The sequence below is a fragment of the Rhea pennata genome, chromosome 3, assembly GCF_028389875.1.
Source record: "Rhea pennata isolate bPtePen1 chromosome 3, bPtePen1.pri, whole genome shotgun sequence".
NCBI classification, from domain to species: Eukaryota; Metazoa; Chordata; class Aves; order Rheiformes; family Rheidae; genus Rhea; species Rhea pennata.
Window position 1 is genome coordinate 67,508,239 of NC_084665.1, and position 14,838 is coordinate 67,523,076.

The following is a 14,838-nucleotide window of genomic DNA, read 5'->3' on the forward strand; positions in this document are numbered from 1 at the left end:
GTGGTGAATCGTGCTCTCCGTTCATGCTGCTGGGAGAAGTACAAACTATTTGTGTATCTTGTCTTTCTTTTCTGTGTTTTACATAGCACTGAGCACAAAGGGTGTAAAAGTTGAATGATGTTAATTCCAGCTAAGCAAACTATCAGGATTCATGATTGTCTCTTTTACTTTTTTCATTGCAATCCTATAATTTTGTACACACTGTAATTACATAAAAAGGAACAATGGCTGGAATGACTAGAACACATCAGCAAATGTGCTGTGAAAGATAAGTCTCAGCAATGATAGTGTGACTGTTTTAGTACTTTATCTGTCTCACAGAAATAAAGTAAGTTAAGATCTGAAATTCTATCATTCCGATAAAGCAGCTGATAATTAAATTACTTTCTTTTTTTTTCCCTCCATCCACAGTGAGGTAAGCCTGATGCAGTTCATTTTTGCATGTTCAACAATAACTTCTGAAGTGAATTGTGCGGTTACTTGGAAAATCTGGATCTCTCTTGAAATAAAATTTTCAAAGCTGTTGCGAAGTAAATAAAAGTTTCACAGCTGTTGGGAGCTAGTATCTCCTTTCTTCTGGCAGTGTTATGGTTTGAAGTTTGGTGATCTTTTCTTAAGAGGAACATTGGCCATCTGAGGCTTTTCAAGGAAATTTACTAAATTTGTTGCATAGTCCCTTCAGGAAGTCAAAGGAAATGTTACTTCTTTCCCCTCATCTGCTCTCTGGGATAAATACCTCAAAGACAGTGCAGCAACATCAGAGGCAAGACTTGCTGTTTGCAAGCAAATGTGTTGGCACTGTTATTTTTTCTTTAAGTAGCAACAGATGAGGTCACCAAGACATCCTAAACACCATTCAGTTGCTCAAACATAAGTGTCTAGTGCCACTTGACGTGCCTTATAGTGTCCCACCCACTTAGCCTTCAGCTGCTGTCCTGGAAGAATGAGTGTCCGCAGGTCTTTTCAGGTCTGCCAGCCCCAGATAGATATCTCAAATACTCCAGAGCATTGCAAATGGCATTAAATGCCTATGTCATTTAGGCAAATAAATTGATCCTGAACTGTTTTTAGCATTTCCTTTAATGAGTCTGTTCAAACTCTTGCATATTCCAAACATTTGGGAAGGAGAAAATTCAAACTACATTTCAATCTGGGCAACCAGATCTGGAGTCTTCCGGTAAAGGCACTGAATGTGCACAGCAGGTACACTGTATTTCCAGGGACACTCTATTGAGTCCTACAGATTTATCCACTTTATCATTCCAAATGTCTCACTTACTGAAAATGGGAGATGTTCCTATTTTGTGCATTAAATTGTTAAAAATCAACACATGATAAAGAGTTATACTTCCTGGTCTTTATAAGAAAAAAAGAAGTATACCAATTCTGCTGATTTGCCTACTTCTGAAAGGAGAAAAAAAAGAAAAAAGAAAGAAAAAGCCTATTCTGTTTCATTTTTAAACTCTACTAGAATGGAAGAGAACTTTTCTTGAGCATAAATAATGAGCAGTCAGATTCAGCTCTATGTTGTACTCTTCTGAGAGCTTTTCTACTGCCTGGGAAGCGTCTTAAGTTAAAAATCCTCCAACATAAACAAAAAATTCTCATTAAAATGCATTCAGTGGAGGAACAAGGGCAAAAATATTCAAGGAATAGTCTGAACTTCAAAAGCAGCCCTTTCTTCTCTGATATTGATACCGCTATTAACCTTTTCAATTTCATGTTTGCAGCTCTTGCAAACTTATGCAAAACACCATGTTATGCACCTTTCCCCAACTTTTCTTTTATATCCTTATGTTCTAAACCTCTGTCTTTTTGCATTTCATTTTTATGTAAAGTGTTGTCATCTTTCACAATTTTATAATAGGATTTATAAACAGTTTTCTCTGCCTGGGGCAACTGAAACGCAAATCCTCTGGACCTGTGATTGTCAAAAGTATGATCTTATCTGACTGTCTTGCTTTTCATGAATAATCATTTCCTGTGTCTACACAATTCAGTATCTCCCTGAAAATCTGGAGACATCAACCATATTTCCAAAGAACTAGCTCTGTTAGAGGTCATAATTGATCAGTGTCTTTTTATAATTTGTTCTGACATTCTTTCTGGCATTTTCTTCTGGTTCCAGGGGCTGTTTGTGGAAAAGTATGATCCAAGCTTGTTTACAGGATGGTTCAAAACAAGAGCACTCTTCTGCAGCTTGTGCCTGGACCTTCTATGTACAACACTAATCGACTTAAAACCCAGTCTCACATTCTTGAAGGCTGATAGTCATCTAACCTAAATTTAGATAAGTAAAACTTAGGCACTGCATCTGCCCCAGTCATTACTAACTCTCTTTATACCCACTGTAGAAAAATAGTCACCTCCAGAGCGTGATTTATCTCACTAGTTTATTCATTTTTAAGTGAGATTTATTTCGTCTGTAGATGCTCTTTCTCCCTCTCTCAAGAGGAATCTTCTTGTCATGAGCATAGATTTTAAGACAGTTTTAGATACAATATGATTTTCCCACATTGTGGAAAAGTTGAAATGATCCTGGAACTTCAAAAACATTTATTTTGAAGGTCACCTTTCTGGAATTAGAACTTAGATAACTTCTCAGGACCAGTTGTTGAGCAATAAGAGTCTTAAAATTGTGTGTATCAACACAATCTATCTGAGTAGTTGGATTTGGGAAAAGGCAATGGGACAGTGGATTGTGGAGTCCCTTGAGGCTCCTGTGCTGTTTCCTGACATCCTGTCCTGCAACACATTGGAAAGGAAGCAGCTTGTAGTTTAAACTGAGGATGTGACTTAGCAGGAAGGGCAGATAAGAGGGACCCTGGGCTGGGGGAGCCTTGGCCATCATACGTACACTGTGATGAAGTTTGGAGAGCATTTCCACTGTGGCAGTTCAAAATCACGGTAGTTTTCTTAACCTAAATGAAAACCTACGGAGGAAGATGTTTTCGTTGTATAGACCAGCAACATTCCTGCAAGCTAGTCTAGCCACAGGGCACTGGACATGACAGAATCCAGGTGCCAATATTTATTCTCTGCTGAAGTAACAAAAAGCCTCCACACACAGACTACTGGTAACCAAAATAAAACTTTTATCCAAACTGAGAAGTCAGCTTTCTGTGTTCTTTTTTAACTTATAACGTGTTGGTTTTGTGGTTGGTCCATTTCAGAAAGTTTCAGAAATAACACTTTTTCCTCACATGTCTGACTACCTACACCTTCCCAAAGAGCCTCCTTGCCTTCTGTTTACAGATTGTCTTCTCTGGTGGACAAACATTAATGAAGTCCCAGGTTACTTTCTTTCATTAGTTCTAACCACTGGAAGCATAAACCTATTTCTCATTGTGAAGGTGACACACAAATAAGATGTGTTAATGAGGCCCAGGGGTCTCTATTTGAACTCAGCAGTTTGATAAATTAGGAGAGCACAAGCAAAATGCCTCACACTGTTGTCCAATCAGATTACGAGTTAAACCTAGTTAGGCAGGATGTACTTGACTGCAATTCCGAAGTGTCTTCATGTGAATGAAGTGCGAAGGGTATTGGTTAATTCCTCATCAACACATTTAATTAGTGACCTTATTAAACACTTCCCGGATGGCTACCTTTTTCAAAACAAATGGCTCTCCAGTGGATGATATCATATGCTTTAACTTTCCTGGAAACTTCTGTAAAGCAATTATTCCAATATTATGACAGAATCCTTTTGTCTGTAAACCTATGTTTGTTCATTACACCAGTAGTGAATGGTAATATTCTCACTGAACACAGTTTGTAATGTCAGTTTTCTCTTACGTTTTATACACGCTTGAATGACAGGTTTCATGCATGAAGGCTAAGGTTTGCTGACTGCGTCCTGCCTCCTCTCCTACTGTCTGTAGCTCATATTTAGGTGGATATAACACTATGCTGCAGCTGTGATGTGGCATCTGCTATTGCATCATGCACAATACTCCCATCTCCCATCTGATCAACCCAGCCTCTCCCACCTGTTCCCAAGGCACCCTGTGTGTAAGGGGTCAGGAGTGGCTGCTGAATGGTCAGGCAATACAATTCTAGTACCCACAAAGGCAAGTCATAGCAACAAAACGGGATAATTTAAACTGCTAGATTAAAAAAGTGTGTTAGTGCAATGATTGAGCAGAAATGCATAAATGTTGCAAAATGTACAATTTTTCTTATGTCATTAGCTCATCCACCCTACAAACACTGTATGCTCTGTCCTCTACACTACATTAACACTTGTTCAACAAGGAAGAGAGAAGGAGAAATTTTAACTTCCTTCTTTGTGTTCTTTTTTAACAGCTGTTTTCACTTTCATGCTGCCATTTTAAATCTAATCTAGGGCATGAACAATTGAAAATATTTCTATGGGATGATTGTGCAATAGTGTTTTTAAAACAAAATAATTTCCTAAGAAACAAGACCCACAGGTTACTTAGGCAGTGGTAACATATAAATCTGTTGTGCTAACTTTTAGGAGGTTGTTGTCTAGAGTGAATCTCACAATGCTCTCCTAGATATCTAAACCTCTTATTTCCCATAGATATGGGAAAAGTCAAACTCCTTAAAACTTGAGTAGTTGCAGTATACTGACTAAAAGATATTTATGTCGGTTAAAAAGAGATCACTGAGGACAGAGTGCATCCTATATCCTTTGGACTTTCTCAATCTAAGAGAAGAGAACAACTCTTTGAGAAAATTTGAGCTCATTTTTTGCTCTATATCGCTGTGACTTTGGCATTACTGAAGCCAGCTCAAAGTAAAAAGAGAGATTCAGCTTCGCAATGTATTGCTTGAACCACATTGATATTCATAATGAATATACTTCTTTCCAAACAATAATGAAGAATAACATGGAAATGAAAAAGTACCAGAAAAGGGAAACTCTTAGACCATAAAGAAATTAAATGGTTTTGGCAGTGAAAATAATTATCACATATTTTTTCCCTCATGCTGGCTTTACACAGCAGTACCTAATGTGACTAATTCTCAGAGGCAGTTTCTCTGATCCTTTCAGCAGCCTGGCTTTTATAAACTGAAACACAGTTAAACAGTCTGTTTTATAAAGGTTTTGGTTCCTACAAATTTGTTAGTAATTGTCAGACATCATATTTCTTAAAGATAGCTGCTAGACTGTTCTGCCATCACTGTTGGCAGTCTCATCATGAGAGAAGGAGGACCAGTCATGAGGTGCATGGGCCACTGCTTTTTGAAGGTAATGCTATTCAAAATGTAGCATTTTTACACATTTTTTTAATATCTCATATAATTATATCCATTTTTTCCATTGACTTATGTTTTAATAGCTTATTTTAATAAAAGATCATATGCGTGAAGCTTGTTTATCTCTCCACTAATGACTTGAAAATAAAGTTTCTAGACATGCCTTCCTCAAAAGATAGTGACTGATCTGAAAGACATGTTACACATGATGGAAAAACTTCGCTGTTTTTCAGAGTTGATAAATGATTCTATTTCAGATAATCTCAGTGATTTGTACTTTACGTCCAACAGAAAGTCTCCTACTCTATCTTTAAAGCAGCTGCCATAAAGGTAGAATCCTTTACATATTTTTATTTTTCTCTTAGTTAATTTTAAAAAACAATGTTTGTTGTCTGCCCTTACTGAATGTTTGCATTCAGTAAGATTCCCATCTGCATTATGCTGGAGAGCAATCATTTACAATGGACTTGTAATGTATCTTCAATGCATCTCTAGAATGTTTGACTGCCCAACTCTGACCTCAGAGGACTCAATTTATTCACAATAATAGTGAATTCATTCTGCCTTTTCTTGTGAAAAAGTAAATACTATCTTTCATGTTTTTTTCTTTATAAATAATTGATTGTCCAATAATAGGTGACAGATTGTCCTATAATAACACCTCTCTTTATCTGTCCCTGTTTGTCATTGATCCATGGGAAGTTTTTCAGTGTGTGGTACGGAATCTGTGGATAAAGTCAGCATGAAGAAACTACTGTTGCATCCTATTAAATTATAATTATATTCTTCTTTAAGAATATTATATTTCATTTCTGTATTTCATTAGAACAGGTAATTATTCAAAATATAAAAGTTAGAATGTATTATTCACTTAATAGATAAGAAAACATAACATCTTCCCCAATATTTTGCCTTTTCCTTTGGTCTTTCCTTTCAAAGACTTTTTTTGATATGACTTCTATCTAGGTTAATTCACCAAAATAGCTCTCTTATACATAAGGGTAAATAAATTAACAGAACAAACAAAAATGTCTTGGGAATACAGACACTTGGCTTTGTTTATCTCCTGTAGATGTAAACCCCTAAATTATATACATCTTTTTAAACTCAAAATCTCCTGAGACCTAAATGTAATGTCATAAAAGAAAAATGATTTGCCACTTTTCACTAATCTGAGCAGGTTTCGAAGGTGGCAGTCTGCTTTTTGCACACATTCCACTTCTGCAAAACAATAGCAAAACAGGAATATATCTACTTAAAGAAACAAAATGATGTTTTGTGCATTCTATTGTGTCTAAAAGATCTTGTAAAATATGTTGCAAAACCAGATACAGGTAGGTTAGCCTATGAAATTGATTGCCTATCATTCTTTCTTTAGCCTTTTGATGCCCTCTTTCTGTATTTTCTTTATTTTAGGATGACAAAAAATGGAACAAATCAATGGACTGAGCTGCTTCCCAAATTCCTTTTAGATGGCTTAAACTGGAGAAGAGTATCTCTGCTTCTATTTCTCAGTTTAGTTTTACTCCAAAACAAATGAGCAGGAAAAGAGGTAGAAGAAATAAGGCAGATAAATGAAGCATTTTTTTTGACTTTTGAAAATAATCATTAGTGCATTAATTTATAAATACGGCAGCTGAAACACACTCTGTTACAGGGGGGACGACTGAATCCATCTCCACCCTGTTTCAGTCAGTAGAATTACAATGATACAAAACTAGAGTATATGTAGGGAAAATAGACAGTATTTGTTATCATGCTAATGTTTACAACCAATTTCCATCATCCATGTTTATGGATTGTACTTTATAATCCACTGAAGGTGAGTTTAGCATCACAAATAACTTGGAAATGGGAGTTTTGAAGGTTGATTTTGTGACTCTTACAATCGTAACTTAGAGTTATAGCTCATTAGTTAAATTCTCCAGGAAAGCTGATGTATGTGAGCAGGTGTAATATTTATCAATATTCTAAGTATGAAGAATACAGAATTTACCAACTGAGGTGAGTTAAGGATTTTCTTGCTCTTTGCATCTTCTTCCTCTAATACTTTCAAATAGCTAACATTAAGATACATATAAAAGCACCATATTTTAAAAAAACTTTGAGACACTGAAGAATGCACAAAATAAAATTGGCATTTTCATGTAATTTAGTTAATTTAAAAGATAATTATGTTCGCTTTCAATTGCTTTATCTAAAATATTTGCAATGAATTTTCTAATAGCTTCTAGTTATCGTATTTCATAGACTACTTCATAAAACTAATGGGCTAAAATGGTCCCTATTTAAGCCAATAGAAAAATTTTCTCTGATTTAGTTACGTCACATTTCACTCTAATTTAATTCATACTTTTCATAATTCATACTTTTGAATATCTCGTATTCTCATGTTAGGATTTGGAATCTTTTGGAAACCCAAGAAAAATAAATTAGTTTATGGAACTGTATCTCCAGTAGAAAAGGTTGATAAAGGATTGATTATGCTTTCTCCTAATATCTCAAGGGATTTGACTGTTTGCTTTGCATTTGGAAATAGGTCCTGTCCTGAGACCTCTAGGTCACCAGGAGTGCAAGGGGTAATGTATCTATTTATGACTGGAGTAAGTGCCACTGATGTTGTGACATGTAAATGAAGCCAAATTTTAAAATGTCTGTATGGTAATGAGTGATTGAGCTGCTTAAAGTGCTCTTCCATATAAGATGAATCTCTTGAAATGTCAGTATAGAATCACACAGAATCACAGAATGGCTGAGGTTGGAGAGGATCTCTGGGTATCACCTAGTCCAACCTCCCTGCTCAAGCAGGGTCACCTACAGCATGATAGACAGGGTTGCATCCAGGTGGGCCTTGAAGATCTCCAGAGAAGGAGACTCCACAACCTCTCTGGGCAACCTGGTCCAGGGCTCCATCACCCTCACTCACAGTGAAGAAATTCCCCCTCATATTCAGGAGGAACTTCCTGTGGTTCAGTTTTTGCCATTGCCTCTTGTCCTGTCACATGGGACAACTGAAAAGAGTTTGTCCCCGTCCCCTTGACACCCTCCCTTCAGGTGCTTGTACACATTGATAAGATCCCCCCTCAGTCTTCTCTTCCCCAGGCTGAAGAGGCCCAGCTCTCGCAGCCGTTCCTCAGAGGGCAGATGCTCCAGCCCTCAGATCATCTTTGTAGCCCTACGCTGGACTCTCTCCAGTAGCTCCATGTCTCTCTTGTCTTGGTGAGCCCAGAACTGGACACAGTAATTGAGATGAGGCCTCCCCAGGGCTGAGTAGAGGGGCAGGATCACCTCCGTCGACCTGCTGGCAACATTCTTCCTAATGCACCCCAGGAGACCATTGGCTTTCTTGGGCACATTGCTGGCTCATGACCAACCAGTCCACCAGCCTTCTCCATAGAGCTGCTTTCCAGTAGGTCAACCCCCAACCTGCACAGGTGCACAGGGTTACTCTTCCCTAGGTGCAGGACCCTGCACTTGCCTTTGTGCAACCTCAGGAGGTTCCTCTCTGCCCAGCTCTCCAGCCTGTCCAGGTCTTTCCGAATGGCAGCACAGTTCTCAGGTCTATCAGCTGCTCTTCCCAGCTCGGGATCATCAGCAAACTTGCTCTGTCCCTTCCTCCAGGTCATTGATGAATAGGTTGAACAAGACTGGACCCAGGACTGACCCCTGGTGGGCACCACTAGCTACAGGCCTCCAACTAGACTGTACAGCTGAGCACAACGCTCTGAGCTCTGCCTTTCAGCCACTTCCCAATGCACCTCACTCTCCGTTCATCTAACCCACACTTGCTGAGCTTACCTATGAGGATGGTATGGGAGACAGTGCCTAAAGCCTTGCTGAGGTCAAGGTTTTCAACATCCACTGCTCTCCCCTCATCTGCCCAGCCAGTCCTTCCATCCTAGAAGGCTGTCAGATTGGTTCCGCATGATTTCCCCTTAGTGAATGCCTGCCGACTCCTCTTGATCACCTCCTTTTCCTCCACATCCTTAGAGAGGGCATCCAGGAGAAGCTATTCCATCACCTTCGCAGGGATGGAGGTGAGGTTGTCAGGCCTATAGTTGCCTGGGTCCTCCTTCTTGCCCTTTTAGAAGACTGGAGTGACGCTGGCTTTCTTCCTGTCCTCGGGCACCTCTCCAGTTCTCCAGTGGATTTGTGGGTGTCAGGTTTCCCTAAATGATTTCTAACACAGCCCTCCTCAATAAGGGAAAGTCTTCCTTGCTCCAGACTTTCTCCCTTGCCTCCAGGCTCTGGGATTCCTGAGGGCTGCCCTTAGCGGTAAAGACTGAACCAAAGAAGGCGTGCAGTAACTCTGCCTTCTCTGCATCCTTTGTCAGTAGGGCACCTACCCCGTTCAGCAGCAGGCCAACATTTTCCCTACTCTCCCACTTGCTACTGATGTATTTGAAGAAGCCTTTCTTGTTGTCCTTGACATCTCTTGCTGGATTTAATTCCAGATGGGTCTTAGCCTCCCTCATCACATTCCTGCATACTCTGGTATTCTTCCATTCCTCACAAGTGGCCTGTTCCTTTTTTTCCATGTTCTGTGTACTTCCTTCTTCTGTTTGAGTTTTGTCAGAAGCTCCTTGCTCATCCATGCAGGTCTCCTGCCACATTTGCTGGACCTCTTTCTCACAGGGATGCATGGATCCTGAGCTTGGTGGAAGTGACATGTGAAGATTAACCAGGTCTCCTTGAAGTATTTCCTTGAAGAAGCCTAAGTCTTCTCTCCTGAGGTCCAAGGCTGTGACCCTGCTTATTGCCCTGCTTCCTCCATGCAGGATCCTGAACTACACTGTCTCATGCTCACTGCATTCAAGGCTGCCTTCAACCTTCACATCTCCAGCTTGTCCTCTTTGTTTGTTAGGACAAGGTCCAGCAGCACACCTCTCCACCACCTGTGTCAAGAAGTTATCATCGATGCACTGCAGGAGCCTCCTGGACTGTTTATGCCTAGCTGTATTGTCTTTCCAGCAGATATCAGGGTGACTGAAGTCCCCCATGGAAACCAAGGCCTATGTTCATGAGGCTGCTTCTAGCTGTCTGTAGAAGGCCTCATTGACTTCCTCTTCCTGATCAGGTGGCCTGTAGTAAACACTCACAACAGTGTCACCCATGTTAACCTGTCCTTTAATCCTTACTTATGAGCTCTTAAGTCACTCTTCATCCACCCCTAGGCACAGCTCCATACACTCCAGTTGCTCTCTCACATAAGGAGCAACTCCACACCCTCGCCTTCCTGGCCTGTTTTTCCTAAAACGTATATAGCCATCCATGACAGCATTCTAGTCATCTAATCTATCCCACCATGTCTCTGTAATTGCAATGAGCTCATGGCCCTGTGACCGCACCCAGTGATCTCTAATTCTTCCTGTTTATTCCCCATGCTGTGTGCACTGGTGGCATTTCAGGGAGGTAATCATGCCTGCAGGTTTTGCAGGAGGGGTGCAAGAGTATCTCCATAGTCATATCCTGTACACACTTCCCCGGCTGCATGCACCTGCTGGAGGCATCCTGACTTAAGCTGCATTTTGCTGATAAGCCTGTCTCTGTAACTCTCACCTTCCCCCATCTTTCCTAGTTTAAATCCCTCCTTACCAGGCTGACCACTCTGTGAGCACAGACACTCATGCCTCGGTTAGTGAGGTGGAACTGATCTGTCCCCATCAGTTGTCTCTTCAGATCAGATCCCATAGTCATAAAAAACAAAATCCCTTTGCTGACACCAACAGTGCAGCCAGTTGTTAACTTGGAAAATCCATCTACTCCTCCTCCCATCATTCCCCCTCACTGGTAAGATTGAGGAGGAATCACCTGGACTCCAACACCCTTGACCACCCTTTCCAGAGCTCTGAAATCTTGTTTAATGGTTTCCAATTTGCCCTTGGTATCATTAGTGCCCATATGGAAAGAGCAGCAGAGGGTAATAGTCCGACTTGTCGACATGTCTTGACAATCCTTCCATGACAAACATATGACATAAATCATTTACAGTCAGTCCAATATACTGTGTATCTTGATCTGCAATTCTCTACAGAACAACTTGTAGCTATCTCTGAGGCTTCAGTGTGTGATGTCCAATTTGCATCCTTGGATGTTAAAGGAGTATTTATGTTCTTGTCAGACAAGATACCCAACCTGCAGCCTGCAGCTGGATTGGTTCTACTGGAGCAAGTCTTCCAGCCAAGCCTTCCTGCAAATTTGTCAGAAAAACAGAGGGAATCAATGCAAACTGGTAGAATTATGCTGGCAGCCCCCCCTTTTTTTTGCCACATCTTGATCATATAGGGATAGCTAGAGGACATTTATTGTGTGATTTGGGACTGTGGGATTTGGAGCCTCAATGACTTTGTAAGATGTTGTGCTACTCCACCTCACGGTAGACTTGGGATCCTCGGCTTTGCACAAAATCTATGGCAGCGGAATAATATGTAGTTTTGCAGCCCATAAATTCTGGTGCTCAGGAGAACTGGAATGCCTTCAATTTTTGCTATAATGTGTTCACCACATTCAATTCACCAGGGATACATTATTTATATTCAGATGTAAGCACTGTAGACCTCTTCAGTGTTTCCTCTCTTCAAATATTATGGCAAGATTTTTTCCTAAATACATGTTAATACATTAACCTGTTTTTTGAATACATGCTGTGAACCATTTTAGCATGAATTCTAATCTATGTCAAATGCAGACTATATTCATCTCCTCAGGATGAATATCAGCAGCAACTGAAAGTGTTTTGACTTCTTTTATCTTTTCACCATGACTGACTCCATCAGTCATGCTAATGTTGACCCTTGAGGATATCTTTGCAATTCTTGATTCAGGAGTTCAAGCTCTCATCTCCAGTTGGTCACATCAGCCAACAAGCACACTCAGTGCCCTCTTCTGCTCCAGGACTCCCCAGTTTGGACCCATAGGGTCATAAGACACACTAAGGAGCATCTTGGCCAGCTAATTCAGATGTAGCCTGACTCTTGTTCTACCTCTAATAGTAACACTCAGAGTTGTCTTCAGATTCAATGATTTTTATTCCAAAAAGTGCTAAATTTTTTTCTTAGAGTGGTTTACAACTCAACAACCTGAAGTTTCATGCAGTGCCTGCTGGTGGTGGTAATACTGTAAATTCACTTTTATTTCCTTTTGAACATTTATGTCACTGCCTAAACTGTCTGAAAGGTTTTCCTACCCCCTTGTGGAATCCACAAGCAAGAACAGCTTTAAAGAAAATGGTTGGTGGCATCTAATCTTTGCTGTTATTTATGCAAGGTAAAAAGAAAAACCAAGAAAAAAACCCTCTTACATCCTTGGGTTACATACACACCAGCTGAAAATTATATGAGAAAGGGATTGATCTACTTTTGCAAGTTCTGTGCTGCTTTTAATGTATTCCATGATATTGCACAGCACTTACCAGGTATTTAGCTTTATCTCACTAATGTAGCTACGGTTCTGAAGTTAAGCTTGTAGGGGAGATGAAGAAAATGAGCAAGAGTAGAATTAAAATATATTAAGATTTAAATTAAAAGCTTGGGATTTCAGGCATTTTTTTATTCAGACTGAAAATATGTAAGAGAGACTTTCAGGTAGATCGCTCAATAGTTAGTGTTCAATTTTCAGCAATACTCTGTTTTGACAAAAATAATTAATCAATCAGCTTTAATGAAAATAAAGTAAATGATAGTGACTATTTCATGAAACTCAATACAAAGAGGCATATGCAAATGTATACATAATATAGTAACATAATTTATTTATCATTTGGATAAACAGTAACCCAATCAAAATATCTTTCCACTGGACTGGTTGTGTGTCAGTGCAGCAACAACAAAGCATCAATGAAAGGAAGGATAATAGGGAAGCTGAAGAGAAAACTAAGCAATTTTTAAATGTACATTTTTACCAAAAAGCAATGTGAAAAAAAGACCACTCAAAGAAGCTTTATATTTTAATAAGAGAAAGAAGATTTTTCTGGTTAGCTTTGAAGAATCAGGATACTGCAAAGGAAAGAGAAAGGAAAGAGAAAGAGAAAGAGAAAGAGAAAGGAAAGGAAAGGAAAGGAAAGGAAAGGAAAGGAAAGGAAAGGAAAGGAAAGGAAAGGAAAGAGAAAGGGAAGGGAAAGAGAAAGAGAAAGGGAAGGGAAAGAGAAAGGGAAGGGAAAGAGAAAAGGAAAGGAAGGGAAGGGAAGAGCTCAAATGTTACTAAGGATATAAAGCACAGAGTGGATGAAATACTTTGTCTCTATGTTGTATGGAAGCAACAGCATCTTGTAAACCAATGTGAGAAAAAGCATAAAGCAAATAGAAGAATACTGAATTGAAAGTAATAAAAATGTTCTAATGAGCCTGCCAAAGGATATTAGAGGGTATTATGAAAGCGTAGTTTTCTTATTAAAGGATATTATCATACATAAAAATACTTGAATACTTGAACAGCACATAAAATAAAAATCATTGCAAATTGTCTGACTAGATAATCTCGGCCATTTACTATGAAAGAGCAGATAGATTTTCACCTTTACAAGCCACCTTCACAACCCATGCACAGACCCAGTTCTGTGCATTACCTGGCTGAAACGAAGACAGCAAAAACAGCAGGGTCAGAAGCATGCTCTTCTTCTCTTTAAATATTTTCCATTTTCATAATAATTGCAGGTTTATCTTTTTTTTCCTCTGTTCCCTTCCCCCCCAAAACAATAGCCAGGAGTCTGGCTACTGGCTACTGTAAAATTAGTTTTATTCTATAATAAAGGGCTTTATAGACCATTAAGCTGCTCTGCGTGTGTGTGTGTGTGTGATCAAAATCTAGCAGTGCTCTGGGGCGTAGACTGCCTTTGTGCTAGGGGTTAGGAAGAGGGAAGGCAAAGCCAAGGAAAGGAGTCTTCTGAGGCAAAAAGGGAGTGGAAAATGTTTTAGTTAACTGAGGATCAGAAAATGCTTTCTCTTGCTCTGTGGTTGCAGGTAGAGCATCGCGGCGGTCGAGGCCAGCCCAGAAGCGGGCAGCAGCCCCGACTGGAGGCTCCCCGGCTCCCCAGCACAGGTGCAGCCTGAGCACGCTGACATTGCAACTACCTGGCAGCAGCGCTCCTAAGAGCCAGATTTTGTCTCATCATCCTTCAATTCAGGTGACAAGTGATAGAAGTGAGTGCGCACGTTTCTCTCAAGGGCTAATGTAACTTTGCAACCATGATGCTTTAAGGGTATTTCTGAAGATATAGACATACATTTTAATTAAATCAAGAGAGGCAAGATTTCATCCAAAGAAGGAACTGTGTGCTCAGACACATATCAGCTTTTCCAATTTTATCAAGGGTCTAATAAAAGTCAGTAATTTTCCTTACAGGCCTTACTCTTAAATGTTTAAGCAATTTTGGTTTTATCTGTTTTTCTTCCCAGGCATGGCTGTGTTGCAATACTTCTGAGAATATTTCTCCTCATGCTCCAAATCATGACTTCACCCAACCTCTGGAACTCCCAGCTTGCACAGTATTGCTTTGACTTTGTTAACATTTTAGGGGCTAGATGGACAAAATGTAATCAACAATTCAGGGACTAGGAATGCAAGACGAAGGTTTCGCCTCTGTGCTATGAACACATGGATGGGTGGCACTAC